Genomic DNA, 21,982 nt, shown 5'->3' with positions numbered 1-21,982 from the left:
CCTGTTTGGATCAACCAGGAAGTGGCTGTGGTTGGGGCTTGGTCTCTAGTCATTATGGATCAGTTGTTGTCGTTTGTGTTCATTTACGTCGTGTTTTTGAAAACAAAAAACGTTTTTATCCCTATGCCTGGTTCAGTAATCCGTCCATCGTGTCTAGTAGATAGGGTCGACTCTTGCTTCATTGTTGGTGTTGTAGAAGACCCGTTAACCCCCCCCCCCCCCCCCCATACATACCATATCTGTCTATGCTGCATCTTTCACTTTGTCTTAAAATCAATTCTCAGAATTTATGCGGCATCATGACTTCTAAGCATATGCTTTCATTTCTCTAGAGATGCCACAGTTTGTTTCTCATGTGACTCCTCGGTGCAGCCTCGGTGAAACCTTTAATGGTTATTCTGAGAAGTCCCAGCTGGCGTGTAGTATAGACCTCTGAGTTTTTGTGCGTCTTGTCGACTGTTTTTGAATCTTTTCATCGACCAAATCTGCAGTAAACACTCCACCTCCGCATCACACCAACGTGAACCTTTAGCCGCCATTGTTTGAAATGTCCGCGCATGGTCCCTCCTTCTTTTTTCTATGTCCCAACAGGCGCACAGGAAATGACCTCAGAACTGCCGTAGGCCTCATGCTCGTGCTCGTACACGTGCGCACGCTCGTGCTCGTACATGTGCACAGGCTCGTAGATGTGCAAACGTGCTTTACAGAAGCCCACCTCTCCCAAACGGGCCGTGGACGGCATGTGTACCGCTCCTAGACACGGTATGGTTGCACTTGCACTGGTCAAAGGAACCAGACTTTACCCGTGAAACCTGTTTGGGCACGGTACAGATGAACAGTGTGAGTGCGCCCTAAAGGGTAAACCAGAGTGATAAACCTAGACGGGGTCCTGACCCGGGAGTGAGAATGTGTTGCCAATGCTGCGTAGACGTTTTTTAAATGTTTTTTTTTTTTTACATGACCTCATAAACTGGTCGGCATGTGAAAGAGGAACAAGAGGTTTCTGTGAAAGCTGCTTTTCAGCAATTCATAAAACCCACTGACAGTTGTTGTTTCCAGTTCTTAGAAACAACTCGCTATGAATGATAATAACTAATAAATGTGCAGTCTTCAAATGTCCGGGACAGACCCCCTGACCAACTGCCCGACTTAAATCAAACCATAGATCAACATCATTCTTCTTCTACCTTTCTTTAAAACGCTCATTTTAAAGTGAATCACACTGTTTTGTTTGGGGCAGTAGCTCAGTCCATAGGTGACTTGGCTGGGAACCGGAGGGTCACCGGTTTGAGTCCCTGTGTTGACCATGAATGGGGCGTGGACTGGTGGCTGGAGAGGTGCCAGTTCATCTCCTGGGCACTGCAGAGGTGCTGTTGAGCAAGGCACTGAACCCCCAACTGCTCGGGGCGCTGGTCACTGGCAGCCCCCTCGCTCTGACACCTCTCCATTAGTTGCATGTATATAGGTCCTGTTTGTGCGTGTGTGTGTGTATTTCGGGCCTGTGTGTGTGTGTGTGTGTGTGTGTGTGTGTGTGTGTGTGTGTGTGTGTGTGTGTGACATAAATAATAACAGAGTGAAAAAATTGAATTTCCCCATTTCGGGATTAATGAAGTAATTCTTCTTCTTCTTCTTTTGTTTAATATCCAGCACAGGCTGTTTATCACACCCTTATCTCAAATGTGTTTGCGTCACTTTAGTCTTTTTTATTGTTGTTTGTGTGTTTTTCTCTCCATGTAACATGTTTATGAGTATCTTTAAAAATGACTCTGTTTGAATGAAGGCCTATAAATCATATTCTATTACTTTATATATACTACATTGTATATATTACTGTATATGTTATTCTTATTATTGTACAGTTAGATTTACAAATGATACATAAAGTAGATTAATGATATAGAATATAGCAATCAGTGAATTGGGAAAAAGGGGGGTAGGGTTAGATAAGTGGAAACTTTTCAGGCGAGTTAATACGAATAAATGTTTGACCTGTGAATGTTCTCATGTGTCCAGGTCGTCGTTCTCCTCAAAGCAATTTCAGTCAAAAGCAACTGGACTTGGTTCTTTTGTCTAGGAAGACGTTTCACCTCTCATCCAAGAGGCTTCATCAGTTCATGTACGCATCTGACCAGGCTGGGACTGGACCAGGACCAGGCTGGGACTGGACCAGGACCAGGACCTGGCTGGGACTGGACCAGGACCAGGCTGGGACTGGACCAGGACCAGGACCAGGCTGGGACTGCACTAGGACCAGGACCAGGCTGGGACTGCACTAGGACAAGGACCAGGCTGGGACTGCACTAGGACCAGGACCAGGCTGGGACTGCACTAGGACCAGGACCAGGCTGGGACTGGTCCTGGTCCTGGTCCAGTCCCAGCCTGGTCAGATGCTGAGGGATTGTGGGCTGTTCTGCTATCTCTCGTTTTTTTGAATGGTGGTTCAATCACTTACATTCCTTTGACTGGACCAGGACCAGGACCAGGCTGGGACTGGACCAGGACCAGGACCAGGCTGGGACTGGTCCAACTATCTGGTGTGGAGTTTTAATCCAGGTATTTAACCTCTCACAAGGCCGATGATGTCACTAAAACCTTTTGTGCTCCAAGTGCCCACGCCAGTCGTTAGAGTGGCAGTCGTTGGTGGGCAGTTGGTTTGGACTTTGTTAGTGCTGGTCCAGTCCTGGTCCTGGTCCTGGTCCTGGTCCAGTTGTTGGTGGGAAGTTGGTTTGGACTTGGTTAGTGCTCTATTGAGTCTTAACGACCGTCGTTGGAGTCACAGGAGGCAATTAGTGAACAGTTGTTCTTTGAGGTTAGATTGTTGGATCTCCTGGGAAGGGATGAAAGGGCAGCATTGTAAACTGGAGATAAGTGGTGTCTCAGACCTCCTCCTCTGTTTAGCCATGGTTTCTCTACTTTTACATAGATGCTTCTTTTACTCCTCTTTCAAACCGTCTGTCCTCTCTGTCCAGGATGTGGACATTGCTGTCATCAAAGGTGCTGGCTTCTCCCTGAGGTGTAAGTGGACAGCGGAGTCCAGGCCTGAGGAGTGAGCTCCCCTGTGTTGGGCCATGATACGAATAAATGTTGTTTCATGTTTTTTTGAGAGCTAATTTTGAATTTGCAGAGTTCTGTATTTTGTATTCTTTCTGTATTTTTCAACATGTCTGTCTGAAAATAAGTTCATAAATTCAAATGTGAGTGTTTCCTGGATACCAAAAAAGGTTTATTATCAAAGGAAAACTCATTAGTGATGGTGTAAGTGAGCACACCCACTTTCATGCTCTGCAGGGTTTAAAACCAGACTTCCTCCTGACCGAGACAGTCTCGTTTCCACTGCCGTGTGAACTCAAGGAAAACAATTTGGTAAGATTAATGCACTTACAACAACTTCCAAGTGGCATCTTTAAGCTCTATTAAGAAGCATATTCTGTTTATCCCGAGGAACCACTTGTATACTGATTTAATTTGACTTTTCATGCAGCTTTTGAAACTTAAATCTACTGTAAATGTAACTGAACTGCACTGAATCTCTTCTTGTTCTCTCTTCTGACGTATTAACAGTGTTTAGCTGAAGATGCGGTGCCTCGTGCCCCTCGCTGCTCTCCTCCTCTTCATCGTTCCCACGGTAACTGAGGTGGTGAACTCGATGTCGGACTGCGACGAGTTTCTCCTTCTGCAAACTCCACCGGAGGTCCCGGGGATCTTGGAGAGTGGGAACATCCGGGACCAGAACCGGTACAAACCCATTTGCCAGACTCTGAATGGCGTCAGAAGTTTTGTGACGCTCTACGACACCGAGAACAAGATCCCGGTGTTTTCTGCTTACAAGTACACAGGGGCGCACAGGGGCAAGAGACCCGAGTGCTCCTGGAACATAGAGCCACAGGTAGGATTTACAAAATGTTAAAAATTCATAGCTTTGTTGTCGCTTTGGAGCATATATCTTATTTCTTATTCGTAGATTTTCGATTTTTATCTGATTGTTTTATTCTCATTTTACTGTTTTGTATTTATTTTATAACCTTTATATCTTGCTAACCTATATTTGTAGGACATTTGCTCTTGGCGTTTATACATTTTTAATTTTTATTTCATGCTTTTTTAATGGATTGTGGCTCTTTGTCGATTCTGTTTGTAGTTTATATTGAGATGTATGTTTCAGCTCTCGACTGCGAAACTAGTTAACTCTTTAGTATCCGTAAAGTAACCTGGACCTGAACATTTTGGGATAGTTTCAACATATCCATAGTAACAGCTTCACAACTACTATGTTTTTGCATAATTGCCAACAGCTGGTTGAAAGTGGTGTCTTTAAACCATGGGTGTCAAAGTGATCCAGTAAAGGGCCGTGTGGCTGCAGGTTTTCATTCTAACCAATCAAAAACACACCTGACTCGACTTACTCCATCACCTGAACTGCAACCTGAAAACCTGCAGCCACACGACCCTTTACTGGTTCATTTGACACCCATGCTTTAAACTGACATTATTACGCTACTGTACGACCACACAGCTCCAAAGATGATTTATCTACTACTGTAACTGTTTTTTGAGCTTTAAAGCAACATCGCGTAACATACTAAGGTATTCTCGTGAACGGGAGTCGGACAAAAGTCAGACCAGAGACGGAGCGGAAGTCGACCGCTAAATAAAAAGCTGTCGGACCGGAAGAGGTCCGCGACAAGAAAGCACCAAAAATACCTCTCCGGAACAAAAGGTGGAGGTTAGTGTTAAACATGAAAAACACCTGGTTGGGATTAGAGAAAAGGCCGTGGTTGGGTTTAGTACCTTTGGGACATGAATGGCCGCCACCCGGGAATTGAACAATGCTCGCCGGGTTGAAAGTCAATACGCTGTCTTAAGCCCAGTTCAGACCAAAGATTCGCAATGAGACGAGTTGAAATGTGCAACTCCTTGCAACGTGCAGGTCTGCAACGTTCTCAAACCTGCCCGTTCAACCTAAAGGAGACGAGTCGAGGCGGTGTATCATCTCCACGGCAACGCCTCTCTGTACTTCTGCTATAACCTACGACGTTTCAGGCTTTGTTTTTTGGTAGCTGGATAAAATTTGTAGCATTATAGAATATAAATGAGGACAGACACAATGAGATACTCTCTACAGCTGAAAATTGAAAATACCGTTTCATTTACCTGATTCACTGTTTTGTTCTGGATTACGGCACTTGCGTTCCTTATTCGCTGTATCGCTCACTCGACCCTCTCTCTCTCCGTCTCTCTCTCTCCCCATCTCTTTTTCCTCTAACTCTCTCACACGCTCGTTGAGCCTCCGATTGATTGATTGATTGATTGATTGGCTGTGAAAACAGGGGACGTGTGTTACGTTCTAAAACCAGTTGCTGGCGATTTGACGAGCTGAATCACTAGCGACAGCATTAGCCGGCTAGGTTCGCAACGAGACGGGTCAGTTCACACCGCTGCAACTTTCCCCTGCGACAGTTTTGTTGCGTTGCGAATCTTTGGTCTGAACTGGGCTATATACTACGTGTCATGCACTGTTGTAAATACAGACACCTGTACGCGTGTATCTGTTATGATTATAATCCTTGTGACCAAAAATTAGCGAGTCAACAACTTTGCCTACACAGCTAATGTTACTTACTAGTCCAACAGCAAGATGGCCATCCCAGTGACTGTCTTGCTCTCTCCAACAACTGTAAGTCGATCCCAGATCTACACTTGTCCAGCCTTTCTCCCTCAACTTCGTCTTCGGTCGATTTGCGTCTGCCATGGCGGTTGTAGAGGCTGCTAACCACGGTTCAGTTGTTGCTCGCCTGGCTTTGGTTCTGGCATAACCCCGGAGATAGCACCTGCTTGCCAAAGTTACAGAGTTGAAGAACAGGCGATCGGGGCGCAGAGTGTGAATGACGAGTCAGAAAAGTCTGTTATTTTACGGTAAAAAACGTGACGCAATGTTGCTTTAATGCACCCTGACTGCATCCGTAACTTAGACTTCTAATTGTTTCAGCTTGAGGACAACAAGAACATGGAGCCATCATACAACAAGATCTTCCACCACCAGGCAGGAGATAATGATTACAAAAACAGCAGTTTGTTCGATAGAGGCCATTTGTTTCCAAGCTTTTATGGAGGGACTGAAAATGCTATGAATGCTACCTTTACCCTTACCAACGTTGTTCCACAAGAAAGGAACTTCAATCAGAAACGCTGGTCCAGCATGGAAAATTGCATCAAATGTTTTCTGGATGAATACTGCATCGTCGGCAATAATAAAATAAAAGGCTTTTTGGTAACTGGAGCGCAGCCTGGCAACAACAAACTAAAAAACAAGATTAATATTCCCTCAGTGCTCTGGTCCGCATTCTGCTGCTACAGTCGCAGGGAGGGGAGGTGGCTGGCAAATGCCCACTGGGACGAAAACATCCGAGATCTGATATCTACACATCTGCAGACCAAGACCTTGGCACAGCTCCATAATGAACTGGGTGTATCAGTGTTTCCTCAATCAGAATGTCCTCTCCATGAAACTTTCACTCAGTTGTACACAAAATTTAACACTAAGAAAAAAAGAAACATTTGCCAATGTCCACCAGATATTTCTACCACATCTGCACCACCCAGTACCACATCCGACCCTTTTACTACCACATCTGACACTCCTTCTACCACATCTGACCCTTTTACTACCACAGCTGACCCTTTTACTACCACAGCTGACCCTTTTACTACCACAGCTGACCCTCCTTCTACCACATCTGACCCTTTTACTACCACAGCTGACACTCCTTCTACCACATCCGACCCTTTTACTACCACAGCTGACCCTCCTTCTACCACATCTGACCCTTTTACTACCACAGCTGACCCTCCTTCTACCACATCTGACCCTTTTACTACCACAGCTGACCCTCCTTCTACCACATCTGACCCTTTTACTACCACATCTGACCCTCCTTCTACCACATCTGACCCTTTTACTACCACATCTGACCCTCCTTCTACCACATCTGACCCTTTTACTACCACATCTGACCCTTCTTCTACCACATCTGACCCTTTTACTACCACAGCTGACCCTCCTTCTACCACATCTGACCCTTTTACTACCACAGCTGACCCTCCTTCTACCACATCTAACCCTTTTACTACCACATCTGACCCTTCTTCTACCACATCTGACCCTTTTACTACCACAGCTGACCCTCCTTCTACCACATCTGACCCTTTTACTACCACATCTGACCCTCCTTCTACCACATCTGACCCTTTTACTACCACATCTGACCCTCCTTCTACCACATCTGACCCTTTTACTACCACAGCTGACCCTTCTTCTACCACATCTGACCCTCCTTCTACCACATCTGACCCTTTTACTACCACATCTGATCCTCCTTCTACCACATCTGACCTTTTTACTACCACATCTGACCCTCCTTCTACCACATCTGACCCTTTTACTACCACAGCTGACCCTTCTTCTACCACATCTGACCCTTTTACTACCACATCTGATCCTCCCTCTACCACATCTGACCCTTTTACTACCACATCTGACCCTCCTTCTACCACATCTGACCCTTTTACTACCACCTCTGATCCTCCTTCTACCACATCTGACCCTTTTACTACCACAGCTGACCCTCCTTCTACCACATCTGACCCTTTTACTACCACATCTGACCCTCCCTCTACCACATCTGACCCTTTTACTACCACATCTGACCCTTTTACTACCACAGCTGACCCTTTTACTACCACAGCTGACCCTCCTTCTACCACATCTGACCCTTTTACTACCACATCTGACCCTTTTACTACCACAGCTGACCCTTTTACTACCACATCTGACCCTTTTACTACCACAGCTGACCCTTTTACTACCACAGCTGATCCTCCTTCTACCACATCTGACCCTTTTACTACCACAGCTGACCCTCCTTCTACCACATCTGACCCTTTTACTACCACATCTGACCCTCCCTCTACCACATCTGACCCTTTTACTACCACAGCTGACCCTCCTTCTACCACATCTGACCCTTTTACTACCACAGCTGACCCTCCTTCTACCACATCTGACCCTTTTACTACCACATCTGACCCTCCTTCTACCACATCTGACCCTTTTACTACCACATCTGATCCTCCTTCTACCACATCTGACCCTTTTACTACCACAGCTGACCCTCCTTCTACCACATCTGACCCTTTTACTACCACATCTGACCCTCCTTCTACCACATCTGACCCTTTTACTACCACATCTGACCCTCCTTCTACCACATCTGACCCTTTTACTACCACATCTGACCCTCCTTCTACCACATCTGACCCTTTTACTACCACATCTGACCCTCCTCCTACCACATCTGACCCTTTTACTACCACAGCTGACCCTCCTTCTACCACATCTGACCCTTTTACTACCACATCTGACCCTCCTTCTACCACATCTGACCCTTTTACTACCACATCTGACCCTCCCTCTACCACATCTGACCCTTTTACTACCACAGCTGACCCTCCTTCTACCACATCTAACCCTTTTACTACCACATCTGACCCTTCTTCTACCACATCTGACCCTTTTACTACCACAGCTGACCCTCCTTCTACCACATCTGACCCTTTTTCTACCACATCTGACACTCCTTCTACCACATCTGACCCTTTTACTACCACAGCTGACCCTTTTACTACCACAGCTGACCCTTTTACTACCACAGCTGACCCTTCTTCTACCACATCTGACCCTTTTACTACCACAGCTGACCCTTCTTCTACCACATCTGACCCTTATACTACCACAGCTGACCCTCCTTCTACCACATCCGACCCTTTTACTACCACATCTGACCCTCCTTCTACCACATCCGACCCTTTTACTACCACAGCTGACCCTCCTTCTACCACAGCTGACCCTCCTTCTACCACATCTGACCCTCCTTCTACCACATCCGACCCTTTTACTACCACACCTACTGCTCCTACCACTTTGAGCACGACTATACCTACAACTACAGAAACACTAACAACTACTGTTCTGCAAACAACCACTCTCCCAGTGACCACAACATCTGTCGTAGCAACTACCACTCATCCAACCACAACTTTTCCTACTACTAAACCTCAAACTACTACCGCTCCACCGACAACGACAGTCCCTACAACACCCGCAAAAACTACAACTGCTTCAACAACAACTACTTCCACTACAACAACCACAACTACAACTACAAAGAAGAACGATAAAGATGACAACAAACAGGATAATGAGCAGGGAAGCAATGAAGGAAGGCCAGGCGGAGGAGATCTAGTGCCATCGTTACCTATTCCGGACAGCGGAGGGTTCCTTGGGGGTCTAGGAGCTGGTTTCACAGGATTTTTAGGGGGTTTAGCAGGATTATTCACAGGAGTTGGGAGTGCAATTATAGGAACAGGGTTAGGAACACTTTCAGGGACATCTGGAGGCACAGGAAATGTCCCTCCAGTCAATCCGCCTCCTGTTAACATTGCTCCTAAGACTGTTACTCCTCCTCCAAACAACGAGCATCCTGTTCCCACTAGCACAACTCTTAGCCCTGTTATAACTCCTGCAGTTCCACCTGAGGCTACTGTTCCAGGTGTTACCGTTTCTGTTACTGCTACTCCTCCAGGCAGTGTACCTATTGAACCAACGAATCCTCACAAAACTACTCCTACCATTACAGGAAAGGCCATCACTGTTTATCCTGCAACTACTGCGCAACAATCATCCGTCATTGCACTGACCCCAGCCAAGCTAACAACAACTGCAATGCCCTTAACAGCATCCAACGATGCAAACTCGGCTGTTGCATCAACCCCCTCTGTCGACTCTGCAACTCAAACCGTTACCAATTCTAAAGAAAGCACTTCTGCCGAACCTCCTCCAGGTACTGCTACAGTTGTAACTGGCTCTGTTACAACTGCATCTGCTCCTATCACTACCACATCTGGCCCTACCAGTACCACATCTGATCCTCTTTCTACCACATCTGATCCTCTTTCTACCACATCTGATCCTCTTTCTACCACATCTGGCCCTACCAGTACCACATCTGATCCTCTTTCTACCACTTCTGATCCTCTTTCTACCACTTCTGATCCTCTTTCTACCACTTCTGATCCTCTTTCTACCACTTCTGATCCTCTTTCTACCACTTCTGGTCCTCTATCTACCACATCTGATCCTCTTTCTACCACTTCTGATCCTCTTTCTACCACTTCTGATCCTCTTTCTACCACATCTTATCCTTCTATTACCACATCTGATCCTTTTTCTACCACTTCTGATCCTCTTTCTACCACTTCGGATCCTCTTTATACCACATCTGATCCTCTTTTTACCACATCTGATCCTCTTTCTACCACTTCTGATCCTCTTTCTACCACGTATGGCCATTTTTTTACCGTATCTGGTCCTCTATCTACCACACCTGCTCCTCTTTCTTCCACACCTGACCCTTCTATTACCACATCTGACCCCTTTACCACCACTTTTGACTCTTCCAGTACCACATCTGACCCGCTTTCTACCACATCTGACCCTCTTTCTACCACATCTTATCCTTCTATTACCACATCTGATCCTTTTACTACCAGATCTGATCCTCTTTCTACCACATCTGATCCTCTTTCTACCACACCTGACCCTTCTATTACCACATCTGACCCCTTTACCACCACTTTTGACTCTTCCAGTACCACATCTGATCCTCTTCTAGTACCACATCTGACCCTCTTACTACCACATTGGATCCTCTTTCTACCACATCTGACCCTCTTTCTACCACATCTGATCCTCTTTCTACCACATCTGGTCCTCTTTCTACCACATCTTATCCTTCTATTACCACATCTGATCCTTTTACTACCATATCTGATCCTCTTTCTACCACATCTGGTCCTCTTTCTACCACATCCAGTATCACTTCTGCCTCTCTGAGTACCACCACGTCTGGAACTTTAACATCTGACCCTGTTACAACTACATCTGCTTCTATCACTACAGCATCTGGCCTTTCTACCAAACCTCCTCCAGCTACTGCCGCCGACACTTTCGGTGGCATTGCCGTCACTTCAAACTCAACAGATCCTCAACCCGACTCAACTTCTCCAACATCCCAGAACAGTTTGTCTTATCCTTCAAGCAGCACTCTTTTGAATACCAGTCCTCCAACTTCAAAAGCTCACCGCATCGTCTCCACTCTTAGTCCGTCTTCTCAAAGCTCAAGCCGTCCCATGTTGTTTAACACTCCTCTTCCACTTACAAACTCCTCCAGCCTGTGTCCTCCACAAATATCTATTTCTCACTATTACCAGAATGTCCTCGCTCATTACCAAGCGTTATACCAATACCAGAATAACAACTAGCAGGAGTTTTGTGCTGAACTATTCATATGTGGATTTGCATCTCAAGCAATCCCTGTTACTAACATTGTTCTTATATGATGAATTTAAATACTAATAAGAGAAAACACGCTCCTATGATTCTTTTGCACTTATACTAATATATATCCAAATTGTTGTGAAATGTATGTGTCAATCTTGTATTTCCATGCAAAACTGTCTGAAAAAGATGTTTTAATTAACTGTAATTTCCTTTTCAGCGTGTGTTTTGAACGTTGTTTTAAAATGCTATTGAAAAAAGGTGCTATGTGAATAAATTTGCCCTGCCTCCAACTAAATGAACAGGTTTTTTTACAATATAAAAAATGAAAAAACTGACATATAAGTTAATTGCAGCAGCTCATTAAAGATGACCACAGTCGTGTCTGGGATAAAAGTGCTTCAGATATAAATACTCGCTAGGTGGCGCCACCGTCTCCCATTTGAGGACTCAGAGCTATAAATAACACATCATTGGCTGTTACACCCGAAGGCATCATTCACCCACCGCGACCTGAGGACGTATAGTTCCTGTAACCTCTAAACTTTTGAATAACTGTCATCACCTCACAATAAGAGAGTACGAGAGTAGCCCGAGCATATTAACAGAAATCATAGCATCATTTCACATCTCTTTGTATTCCTTTTGTGTCTCTTTGTGGGCATTATGTGTCTCTTTGTAGTCGTTTTGCGTCTCTGAATAGTCGTTTTGTGTCTCTTTGTGGTTAATATGTGTCTCTTTGTGGTCGTTTTGCGTCTCTGAATAGTCATTTTGTGTTTCTTTGTGGTTATTATGTGTCTCTTTGTAGTCGTTTTGCTTCTCTTAATAGTCATTTTGTGTTTCTTTGTGGTTATTATGTGTCTCTTTGTAGTCGTTTTGCTTCTCTTAATAGTCATTTTGTGTCTCTTTGTGGTTAATATGTTTCTCTTTGTGGTCGTTTTGCTTCTCTGAATAGTCATTTTGTGTCTCTTTGTGGTTATTATGTGTCTCTTTGTAGTCGTTTTGCTTCTCTTAATAGTCGTTTTGTGTCTCTTTGTGGTTAATATGTGTCTCTTTGTAGTCGTTTTGCTTCTCTTAATAGTCATTTTGTGTTTCTTTGTGGTTATTATGTGTCTCTTTGTAGTCGTTTTGCTTCTCTTAATAGTCATTTTGTGTCTCTTTGTGGTTAATATGTTTCTCTTTGTGGTCGTTTTGCTTCTCTGAATAGTCATTTTGTGTCTCTTTGTGGTTATTATGTGTCTCTTTGTAGTCGTTTTGCTTCTCTTAATAGTCGTTTTGTGTCTCTTTGTGGTTAATATGTGTCTCTTTGTAGTCGTTTTTGTCCCGTTGTTGTTGTTTTTGTTGCATCTCTTTGTTGTCGTATTGTGTCTTTTTGTGGTTGTTAAGTTTCCCTTTGTTGTTGCTTTTGTCTCTGTAGTCATTTTGTGTCTCTATGGTTGTTTTATGTGTCTTTGTAGTCGCTTTGTGTCTCTTTGGGGTGTTTTTGTGTCTCTATGGTTGTTTTGTGTTTGTTTGTAGTCGCGTTGTGTCTCTTTGTGGTCTTTTTGTGTCTCTATGGTTGTTTTATGTGTCTTTGTAGTCGCGTTGTGTCTCTTTGTGGTCTTTTTGTGTCTCTATGGTTGTTTTATCTGTCTTTGTAGTCTCTTTGTGTCTCTTTGTGGTTGTTTTGAGTCTCTGTGGTTGTTTTATGTCGCTTTGTGGTTGTTTTGTGTCTCTTTGTGGTTGTTTTGTTTCTCTTTTTAGTTGTTTTGTTTCTCTTTTGGTTGTAAATAGTCATTATCTGTATGTGTTTGGTCTTTTTTGTAGTAATTTGGGGTGGATTGTGGTCGTGTTGTGTTTCTTTGTAGTCGTGTTGTGTCTCTATGGTTGTTTGATGTGTCTTTGTAGTCAGGGTGGACTGTTTTGTGGTTTATTTTTCCATCCATGCTTTCAGTCACATGTACTTGAAGGATCTGTTCAGAAACCACCTGATGATCAGGTGATGAAAGACAAACAATGGATCTCCCTGTGTTGATGACAGGAAGTCACATGAGAACACCTGTGCATTTCCCCCTTCATGGAAGAACAGCAGACAAACAGATGAGTCACAGACTTTTCCAGGTAAGCACTGATTTGGTGATTCACGACATATAGATGAAATGTGTTTTTTTGTTGGTGCTGTGGGTTAGATGAGAAGTTTGATACCTCTTTCATGTCTTAGCACCTTTGGATGGAGGCACGCTACCTGTTTCCCCCTGCTTGCAGTCTTTATGCTAAGCTAAGCTAGCTGCCGTTAGCTGTAGCTTCATATCTGGTGTACAGACATGAGAGGTATCAAACTTTTCACCTAATTCTCTGCAAGTAAACAAAACACATTTCCCAACCTGTCAGACTTTGCCTTTAAATCTACCAGTTGTTTCATTTCAGGTCCTAACTATACATTGAAATACACAGATTTAAATGCAGTTGAAACAATTATATGTTATAAAAAACAGTGTCTGTTGTGTTTTGTGGATCTGGCACATTTTGTGTGACCTCATAGTGGGAAAATCAAAGGTAGACATTAAGGAAGAGGACCAGGTGGAGAGATTAGTTCTCCACACTGGCCTGGGAACGCCTCAGGATCCCCCAGTTAGAGCTGGTTAATGTGGCCCAGGAAAGGGAAGTTTGGGGTCCCCTGCTAAAGCTGCTGCCCCCACGACCCGACCCCGGATAAGAGGTTAAAGATGATGAGATGAGGTGAGATGAGTAAATCATTAACATAAGGAATGTAGATTTACCTGTTCAAAGAGACTATTTATAGAAAACAGACAGTTTCTAAAAATAAGATTAGAAATGAGTCAAAGAAGATGAAACTTGTCAAAATCACAGCTAAGTTTCCACATAATTTACATGTGTGTGTGTGTGTGTGTGTGTGTGTGTGTGTGTGTGTGTGTGTGTGTGTGTGTGTGTGTGTGTGTGTGTGTGTGTGTGTGTGTGTGTGTGTGTGTGTGTGTGTGTGTGTGTGTGTGTGTGTGTGTGTATAATTGTATAGATCTATTTTATCTATGAGTTCTTTTATTTCTCTTTTCTTTGGGGTAACCACACTCGTGAGTTAGCTGAAGTTATTTTAGTTGGTATGGACGTTTATTTTCCTTCTTGTTTTGATATTTTCGTGAATATGGAGCGCACTTGTATGTTGGTTATGTTCTATTTTGATTTAAAAAAGAACAACAGATGTGTTTATACTGTTACATGACCGTACAAAGACAGATGTGGTCCTGTTTAGTCATGTTTGCACTTTGGCAAGAGCTCACAAGGGGCGTGACGGGATTCCCCTGCAGAGTGTCATCCATGAATAGGTCTGAGCTCCTCTCTTCATCAGTCAGAAGCTGCTCTTGAACCTAGTTCTCCTCTGTGTGTCTCACAGTGGCTGCGTCTTCTAGTTAAAAACATATTTAAATGGACTTAAAGCTCAGTTGCAGCGTTCCTCTCTGTCATTCTGTCTTACCCTTCACCGTCCTTGTCATTTTACTGCTTTTTCGCTTCAAACCCGTTGAAGGTAAGCTCGTTTTGTCACCATGGCAATGACTGTAAACTAATAATCGTCAGCTTTTAAAGACAAATGTGATGTAAATGTGATGTAAACAAGGAAGGAAGTGACTCATAAGTCGTCTCTCTTTTGTGGATTTATTTGAGAAGATATGTGTCATTTTGTTTGGTTATTTCCAGAGACATTAAATTGGATTTCAGACTAAGATTTAAATTTCAAGTTCACTTGATTTGCTCGGTGTTTGGTGATAAACATATTGAGAGAAATACAAATTTAAAGCAAAATGTTGCATTGAAAGGTTAAAAAGAGTCCAGAAAACAAGAATATCAGTTACAATGTAATAGTGTAATGTCTTAAATAAATTTGAAAGCATATGTTTTCTCTCATTTAATCAATATATTTATATTTGTGTTATCCTAATTCATGTGTGTAATGTTGCATTTAGTGTATTCCATGTGTGTATTTCTGTATTTTTCTGCATCAGCTTTGCACAAAACAGCAACTCTAAACTTTTTTTTGAGACGTAGCGACAGTTAACGCACATACAGAACACGATATCAATATAAGCGAAAAGGTTCCCGGTTCGAATCCCGGCTGGGGCCCTTCTGTGTGGAGTTTGCGTGTTCTCCCCGTGTCTGCGTGGGTTTTCTCCGGGTTCTCCGGTTTCCTCCCACAGTCCAAAGACGTGCAGGTGTTGGGTTCATTGATGACTCTAAATCACCCGTAGGTGTGAATGGTTGTCTGTCTCTGTTCGTCTCTATGTGTCCTGTGATAGACTGGCGTCCTGTCCAGGGTGGACCCATACCCCTACGGTTAAAGTGTAGCTCGTTTGACCAGTGTGAGTGCAACCGTAACGCGCCTAACTGCCGCAGGCTTGGCGGCCACGGCCCGTCTCAGAGAGGTGGGCTTTTGTAAAGCGCGTTTGCACATGTACGAGTGCGAATGTGTACGAGCACGAGGCCTACGGTGGTTCTGACGTCATTTCCTGTGCGCCTGTTGGGACATAGAAAAAAGAAGGAGGGACCATGCGCGGACATTTCAAACAATGGCGGTGAAAGGTTCACGTTGGTGTGATGCGGAGGTGGAGTGTTTACTGCAGATTTGGTCGATGAAAAGATTCAAAAACAGTCGACAAGACGCACAAAAACTCCGAGGTCTACGGAAAGATCTGGAAACAAAGCCACGCATCGCGATGATGTCATCAATGCGTGTGACGTGTTACGGCGTGATGACGTATAGGCAGCAAGAAGCATTCTCCGAGGCCCAGGTAGTGTGAGTACAAACGGGCCTGGAGGGGGGGACAAGGACCCTAAAGCACGGGGCACGGGACGGAGGCACAGTGGGAGGGCGCCCTTACTTTTAAAGAGATGGTTTAATCGTCTGCATACAATCACATCTTCCATTTCTAAGGTCAGTTTCAGCTGATTGGTTCACTCGAGCCAATCGTGGCTGCTCCGGGTGACGACGTCGTCCTGCGGTGTCACGTGGAGCCTCCGCTCAACGTGGCGAGACTGACGGTGGAGTGGTCGAGGCCGGACCTCCACGATCAGCAGAGGGGGGTCGAGTACGTGCACCTTTACCGGTACCCCCAAGAGGTCCCGGACATGAAGATGGCCTCGTACGTCAGGAGGACGGTGCTGTTCGAAGATGACCTGAGACAAGGCAACATATCGCTCAAGATCATTAACGTGACGCTCGCAGACGAAGGGAGATTCCGATGTTTCCTCCCGAAGTTAAAGAGCCGAGTACAGTCTTCAACGGTTCGTCTGGTCGTCAGTGAGTTCATCTGTTGTCTGCAACAAAAGATTCGTTTATATCAACATTTCCAAAATATAATATCCAAGATCAGTGTTGGAGGTCATCGACAAATCAGTTTTTGTTCCAGAACCAAAAACCTGGACGACGGAGACGCCGCCGCAAACGACGAGTCGCCGAACTCCTGATCCGAGGGAAGACACGGACGGTGAAGGTGAGAAGACGTCTGAAAATGCCAATTTCTCAGCGTTTCTTTTAGTTTCACGCTTAACGTTATAATAGGTTATAAGATTTAGTCCTTTTCTGTCTGTTTTTAGTCTTTTTGTGCTTATTTTTAGTCTCTTTGTGTCTTTTTTTGGTCTTTTGTGTCTTTTTTGTGTTTGTTTTTAGTCTTTTTGCGTCTGTTTTTAGTCCTTTTGTGTTTGTTTTTAGTCCTTTTGTGTCGGTTCTTAGTCTCTTTGTATCTGTTTTAAGTCTTTTTGCTTTTATTTTTAGTCTTTTCGTGTCTGTTTTTAGTCTTTTCGTGTCTGTTTTAGTCTTTTTCTGTCTGTTTTTAGTCATTTTGTGTCTGTTTTAGTCTTTTTCTGTCTGTTTTTAGTCTTTTTGTGTCTGTTTTAGTCTTTTTGTGTCTGTTTTTAGTCATTTTGTGTCAGTTTTTAGTCTTTTTCTGTCTGTTTTTAGTCATTTTGTGTCTGTTTTAGTCTTTTTCTGTCTGTTTTTAGTCATTTTGTGTCTGTTTTTAGTCTTTTTCTGTCTGTTTTTAGTCATTTTGTGTCTGTTTTAGTCTTTTTCTGTCTGTTTTTAGTCATTTTGTGTCTGTTTTAGCCTTTTTCTGTCTGTTTTTAGTCTTTTTGTGTCTGTTTTAGTCTTTTTGTGTCTGTTTTTAGTCATTTTGTGTCTGTTTTTAGTCTTTTTGTGTCTGTTTTTAGTTTTTCGTGTCTGTTTTTAGTCTTTTTGTGTTTGTTTTCAGTCTTTTGTGTTTATTTTAAGTCTATTTGTGTCTCTTTTAGTCTTTTTGTGTCTGTTTTTAGTCTTTTGTGTCTGTTTTTAGTCTTTTTGTAACTATTTATAGTCTTTTTGTGTCTGTTTTTAGTCTTTTGTGTCTGTTTTTAGTCTTTTTGTAACTATTTATAGTCTTTTGTGTCTGTTTTTAGTCTTTTCTGTCTGTTTTTGGTCTTTTTGTGTTTATTTTTAATCTTTTTGTGTCTGAGTTTAGTCTTTTTCTGTCTTTTTTAGTCTTTTTGTGTTTATTTTTAGTCTTTTCGTGCCTGTTTTTAGTCTTTTTGTGTCTGTTTTTAGTCTTTTGAGTTTATTTTTAGTCTTTTTGTGTCTGTTTATGGTCTTTTTTTGCCATTCATCCAGGTGTTTTTAGTTGCAGAAGTTAGAGAACTGGAAATAAACTGTACGTCCAGTTCTCTAAATTCATCCATGAGTGGCTCTAAGCATGTCAGATACAGTAAGACTCATCAGCTGTTTGTCTGACTCTTCTTGTTGTCAGCTGGGCTGTCCAGTCGTAACAGACTTATCCCGATTGTGTGCGTCTTCCTGATGATCCTGGGTGTTGGAGGAGTCGCAGTACATTCAAAACAGGAGTGTCAGAAACAAGAAGTAAGTCGGAGGATTCTTGGGTTTCTGTGTTTTCTCAAAACGAAACAAACATTGCTCTTTAGACAGTGCCCTAATTATCATCTTTTTATTATCCCTCCAGCTTTTGAAGGTACCTGCTGTCTAAGCGCTTTGCCCGATCAGTGGTTCACAGAGACGAGAGCTTGACCCTCCCAACTCACCTGGATCGTTCCAATTATTTCAAGAATTCAACCGAACTTTCGATCTGCAGGAGAGACTTTTTATGTTTGTGGGAGGAAACAGACCGCCACCAGAAAGTCCTGTAAGTTTCTCTGATTTGAACGTGAGCTTGTGACCCCTCTGGGCTGACGATGACAGTAGCTTTGAGGACCAGGATGAGGATCTGGATGTCTGAAAGTGAAACTTGAAAGTGGTTCGTTTGACGGCACCAGAATGATTTGCATCTGCAGTGTTTGCATGTGATAGTTTGCATGTGACTTTCAGTCGAACACATAGCTTTGTATTGGATGTGAAGTCATTTGAGGTCATTTGAATTGTAAATGCACGCCTATCTGTACGTTACTAAATTTGAAAGGCGCGTTGAACCGCTGTGAAGAGATCCAGGTCATGTAGCAGCTCAATGAGTCCAGGTGGTTGTTTTTAAACTAGATCTCCACACTGGCCTGGGAACGCCTCAGGATCCCCCAGTTAGAGCTGGTTAATGTGGCCCGGGAAAGGGAAGTTTGGGGTCCCCTGCTAAAGCTGCTTCCCCCGAGACCCGACCCCGGATAAGAGGCTGAAGATGAGATGAGATGAGATAGATTTTTAAATTAAAATAAATGTATTTTTTTTAAATGTCAGATAACTTATTGACTCTTTATGTTGTTTTTTTGTAAATCACATTTTAGTTTGAACAATTTACTGATGGATTAAAAGTTAATTTGTGAATTCTATGATTATCATATTTGTATTAATTGAGGATGTTATTTATTCTACACTGCTCCAATAAAAGCTGGTCTTTTCTTTGGTGAATGTTTGATCTTTTACCTCCTGTTAATGTTGCACGTTAAATGTGTGTGTGTGTGTGTGTGTGTGTGTGTGTGTGTGTGTGTGTGTGTGTGTGTGTGTGTGTGTGTGTGTGTGTGTGTGTGTGTGTGTGTGTGTGTGTGTGTGTGTGTGTGTGTGTGTGTGTGTGTGTGTGTGTGTGTGCGTGCGTGCGTGCAGAGATGATCCGCATTTCATTTCTCAAAGCCGCTCAAGCACGTCTTTGCATCTTTTAAGTGATGTTTTCTATATAAGACTCTCAGTTCAGCCTTAAATATTTGTTTCTGATGCATCCTTTATTATTCATTCATTGCTCTTTAATTTATTCTGCAAAGGTTGTTGCAATTGATTTAATATTTAAATATTTTATTAGTTTGTTTTCAGTCAAAAGTCACTTTGTTGAGTCTTTAAAACACTGAATAATGGCCAAATAAATCACATTTCCAAATGATTAAAGTGTGTTTACATCATATCTGCTGCTGAAATTCAGTGTTTACAGCTGTCACCTCCTGTTAATGTTGCACTTTAATTCATTTTGCATGTTTTGTCTTGTTGACTGTGTTGTGTGTGTGTGTGTGTGTGTGTGCAGAGATGATCTGCATTTCATATCTCCAAGCCGCTCAAGCACGTTTGTTCATCTTTTAAGTGATGTTTTATATATAAGACTCTCAGTTTAGCCTTTAATATTTGCTGTCAAAGCACCAGTAGGTGTCCAGACCCGCTTTGACAGACTCTCTGAGACTCAGACATCAACGGATATTTCCCAGACATCAGTGGGAACCTGCAGTTTCAAACACAACAATGTGGTAGAGTTTGTGTGACTACATCCACTGTCTGTACATAGGAAAGTGTGTGTGTGTGTGTGTGTGTGTGTGTGTGTGTGTGTTGTGTGTGTGTGTGTGTGTGTGTGTGTGTGTGTGTGTGTGTGTGTGTGTGTGTGTGTGTGTGTGTGTGTGTGTGTGTGTGTGTGTGTGTGTGTGTGTTCCACGCTTACTTTTACATGGAATAACTTCTTCATCAGGGGAAGTCTCTGAAACAAACAAACACAGAGTTAGAAAGTGAAAGCTGAGTTTTTGGAAAGTTTGTTTTGCATTTGGGTTCAACGATAAAATTTAAAAAAGCCACTTCTCGGGTTATTCCGGATGTGTTGTCGTGCACGGTCTCATTTTCTTGACAAACTTTCCAAAAACTCAGCTTTCACTTTCTAACTCTTTGTTTATTTGTTTGTTTTAGAGACTTCCCCTGATGAAGAAGTTATTAAAAGTAAGCGTGGAACACACACACACACACACACACACACACACACACACACACACACTTTCCTATGTACAGACAGTGAATGTAGTCACACAAACTCTACCACATTGTTTTGTTTGAAACTTGACAGTCTAACTCAGTTAATGTTCCTTATTTGGAGAGCTTAATACGGTGGAAATGGGGAACAAAAGCTGCCAAATAAGATAGATAGATAGATAGATAGATAGATAGATAGATAGATAGATAACTTTATTTATCCCCGAGGGGAAATGAGGTCATCGTAGCAGCGGTACAGAGCAATCAGAAGTACAAAAAATAAAATAAAATACAAAATATGAACTACAGTAAGAGTACAGTATCGCAGACAAACACTATATTACAATATAATATGTGGATTTTAATGTGCAAGAGAGATCAGGTGCATTTCAGTGATAGGTCACTTTGAGTAGTGTGAGTTTATTCCCTGAGCGTTGCTGTGCAGAGTTGTAGAGTCTGACGGCAGCAGGTAGGAATGATTTCCTGTGCCGTTCCTTAAGACAGCGAGGTTGAAGGAGTCTTCTGCTGAAGCTGCTCTGAAGCTCGTCCAGGGTTTCATGGAGGGGACGAGAGACATCGTCCATGATCACCAGCAGTTTTGCATCCTGTGCTCCACCACCTCCTCCAGGGTGACGAGCTTGGAGCCAACAACAGACCCTGCCTTCTTTATGAGTTAAAAAGCTCTAACTCTGCCGTGTTTCTGTATGGACGCTCTGCAGTCATCTCATTCAAAAGATTCACATGCTGAACTTCATGGTGTTTAAAAAAAGACCAGATTTTTCCACTTTATACGTTTATTTCCTATGAAAAGGATGTGTGGGTTTGGTGTTCACGCTCAGAACCTCCCACAGAACCAGCTGACACAGGTTAGAGGAAGTGTGAGGGCGTAAAATGTACACGTTGGTCTGTGTGATGGGAAAGTTCAAGGTCTGCTCGTATTCATGTATGAAGACAGGTCATGTTTAATGTTAGACATATGTGTTACGTTATGGACATAATGGCATCGTCTAAAATGTTGCCATTAATAGTACTTGGTGACGGTAAAGACACACAATTATTAGCACCGCATTTTAGCATTATAATGGTTTAATTTAATTTAATTTCATTTATCTACCCAGTCCAGTCAAATCAAATACAGTGGTATGTAAGGCTGCAATTAATTATGTTTATTAAATAATTTAATGTAATTTAACTTAACTTAATTTAATATGATTTGTTTTTTTCAATTTTAATTTAATTTAATTTAATTTGATTTAATTTAATTTAATTTAATTTAATGAGATTTATCTACCCAGTCCAATCAAATCAAATAAATTTGTTTGTAAGGCTGCAATTAATTATGTTTATTAACTAATTTAATATAATTTAACTCAATTTAATTTAATTTAATTTAATTTAATTTAATTCAATCCGTTTTGATT

At 42.6% G+C, this 21,982-nt stretch overlaps 1 protein-coding gene across 2 annotated transcripts in view; it reads left to right on the top strand.

Moving 5' to 3' along the window:
• The window catches only part of LOC310964115 (ankyrin repeat domain-containing protein 46), a 223,827-nt gene that overhangs the window by 40,718 nt on the left and 161,127 nt on the right, over positions 1–21,982 (top strand). The gene's annotated exons all lie outside the window — the stretch shown is intronic.

The sequence above is a fragment of the Echiichthys vipera genome (genome assembly GCF_963691815.1).
Source record: "Echiichthys vipera genome assembly, chromosome: 22".
Lineage (NCBI taxonomy): Eukaryota > Metazoa > Chordata > Actinopteri > Perciformes > Trachinidae > Echiichthys > Echiichthys vipera.
The sequence above is the reverse complement of the archived record's forward strand: the minus strand, read 5'-3'. Positions and strand labels throughout refer to the sequence as shown.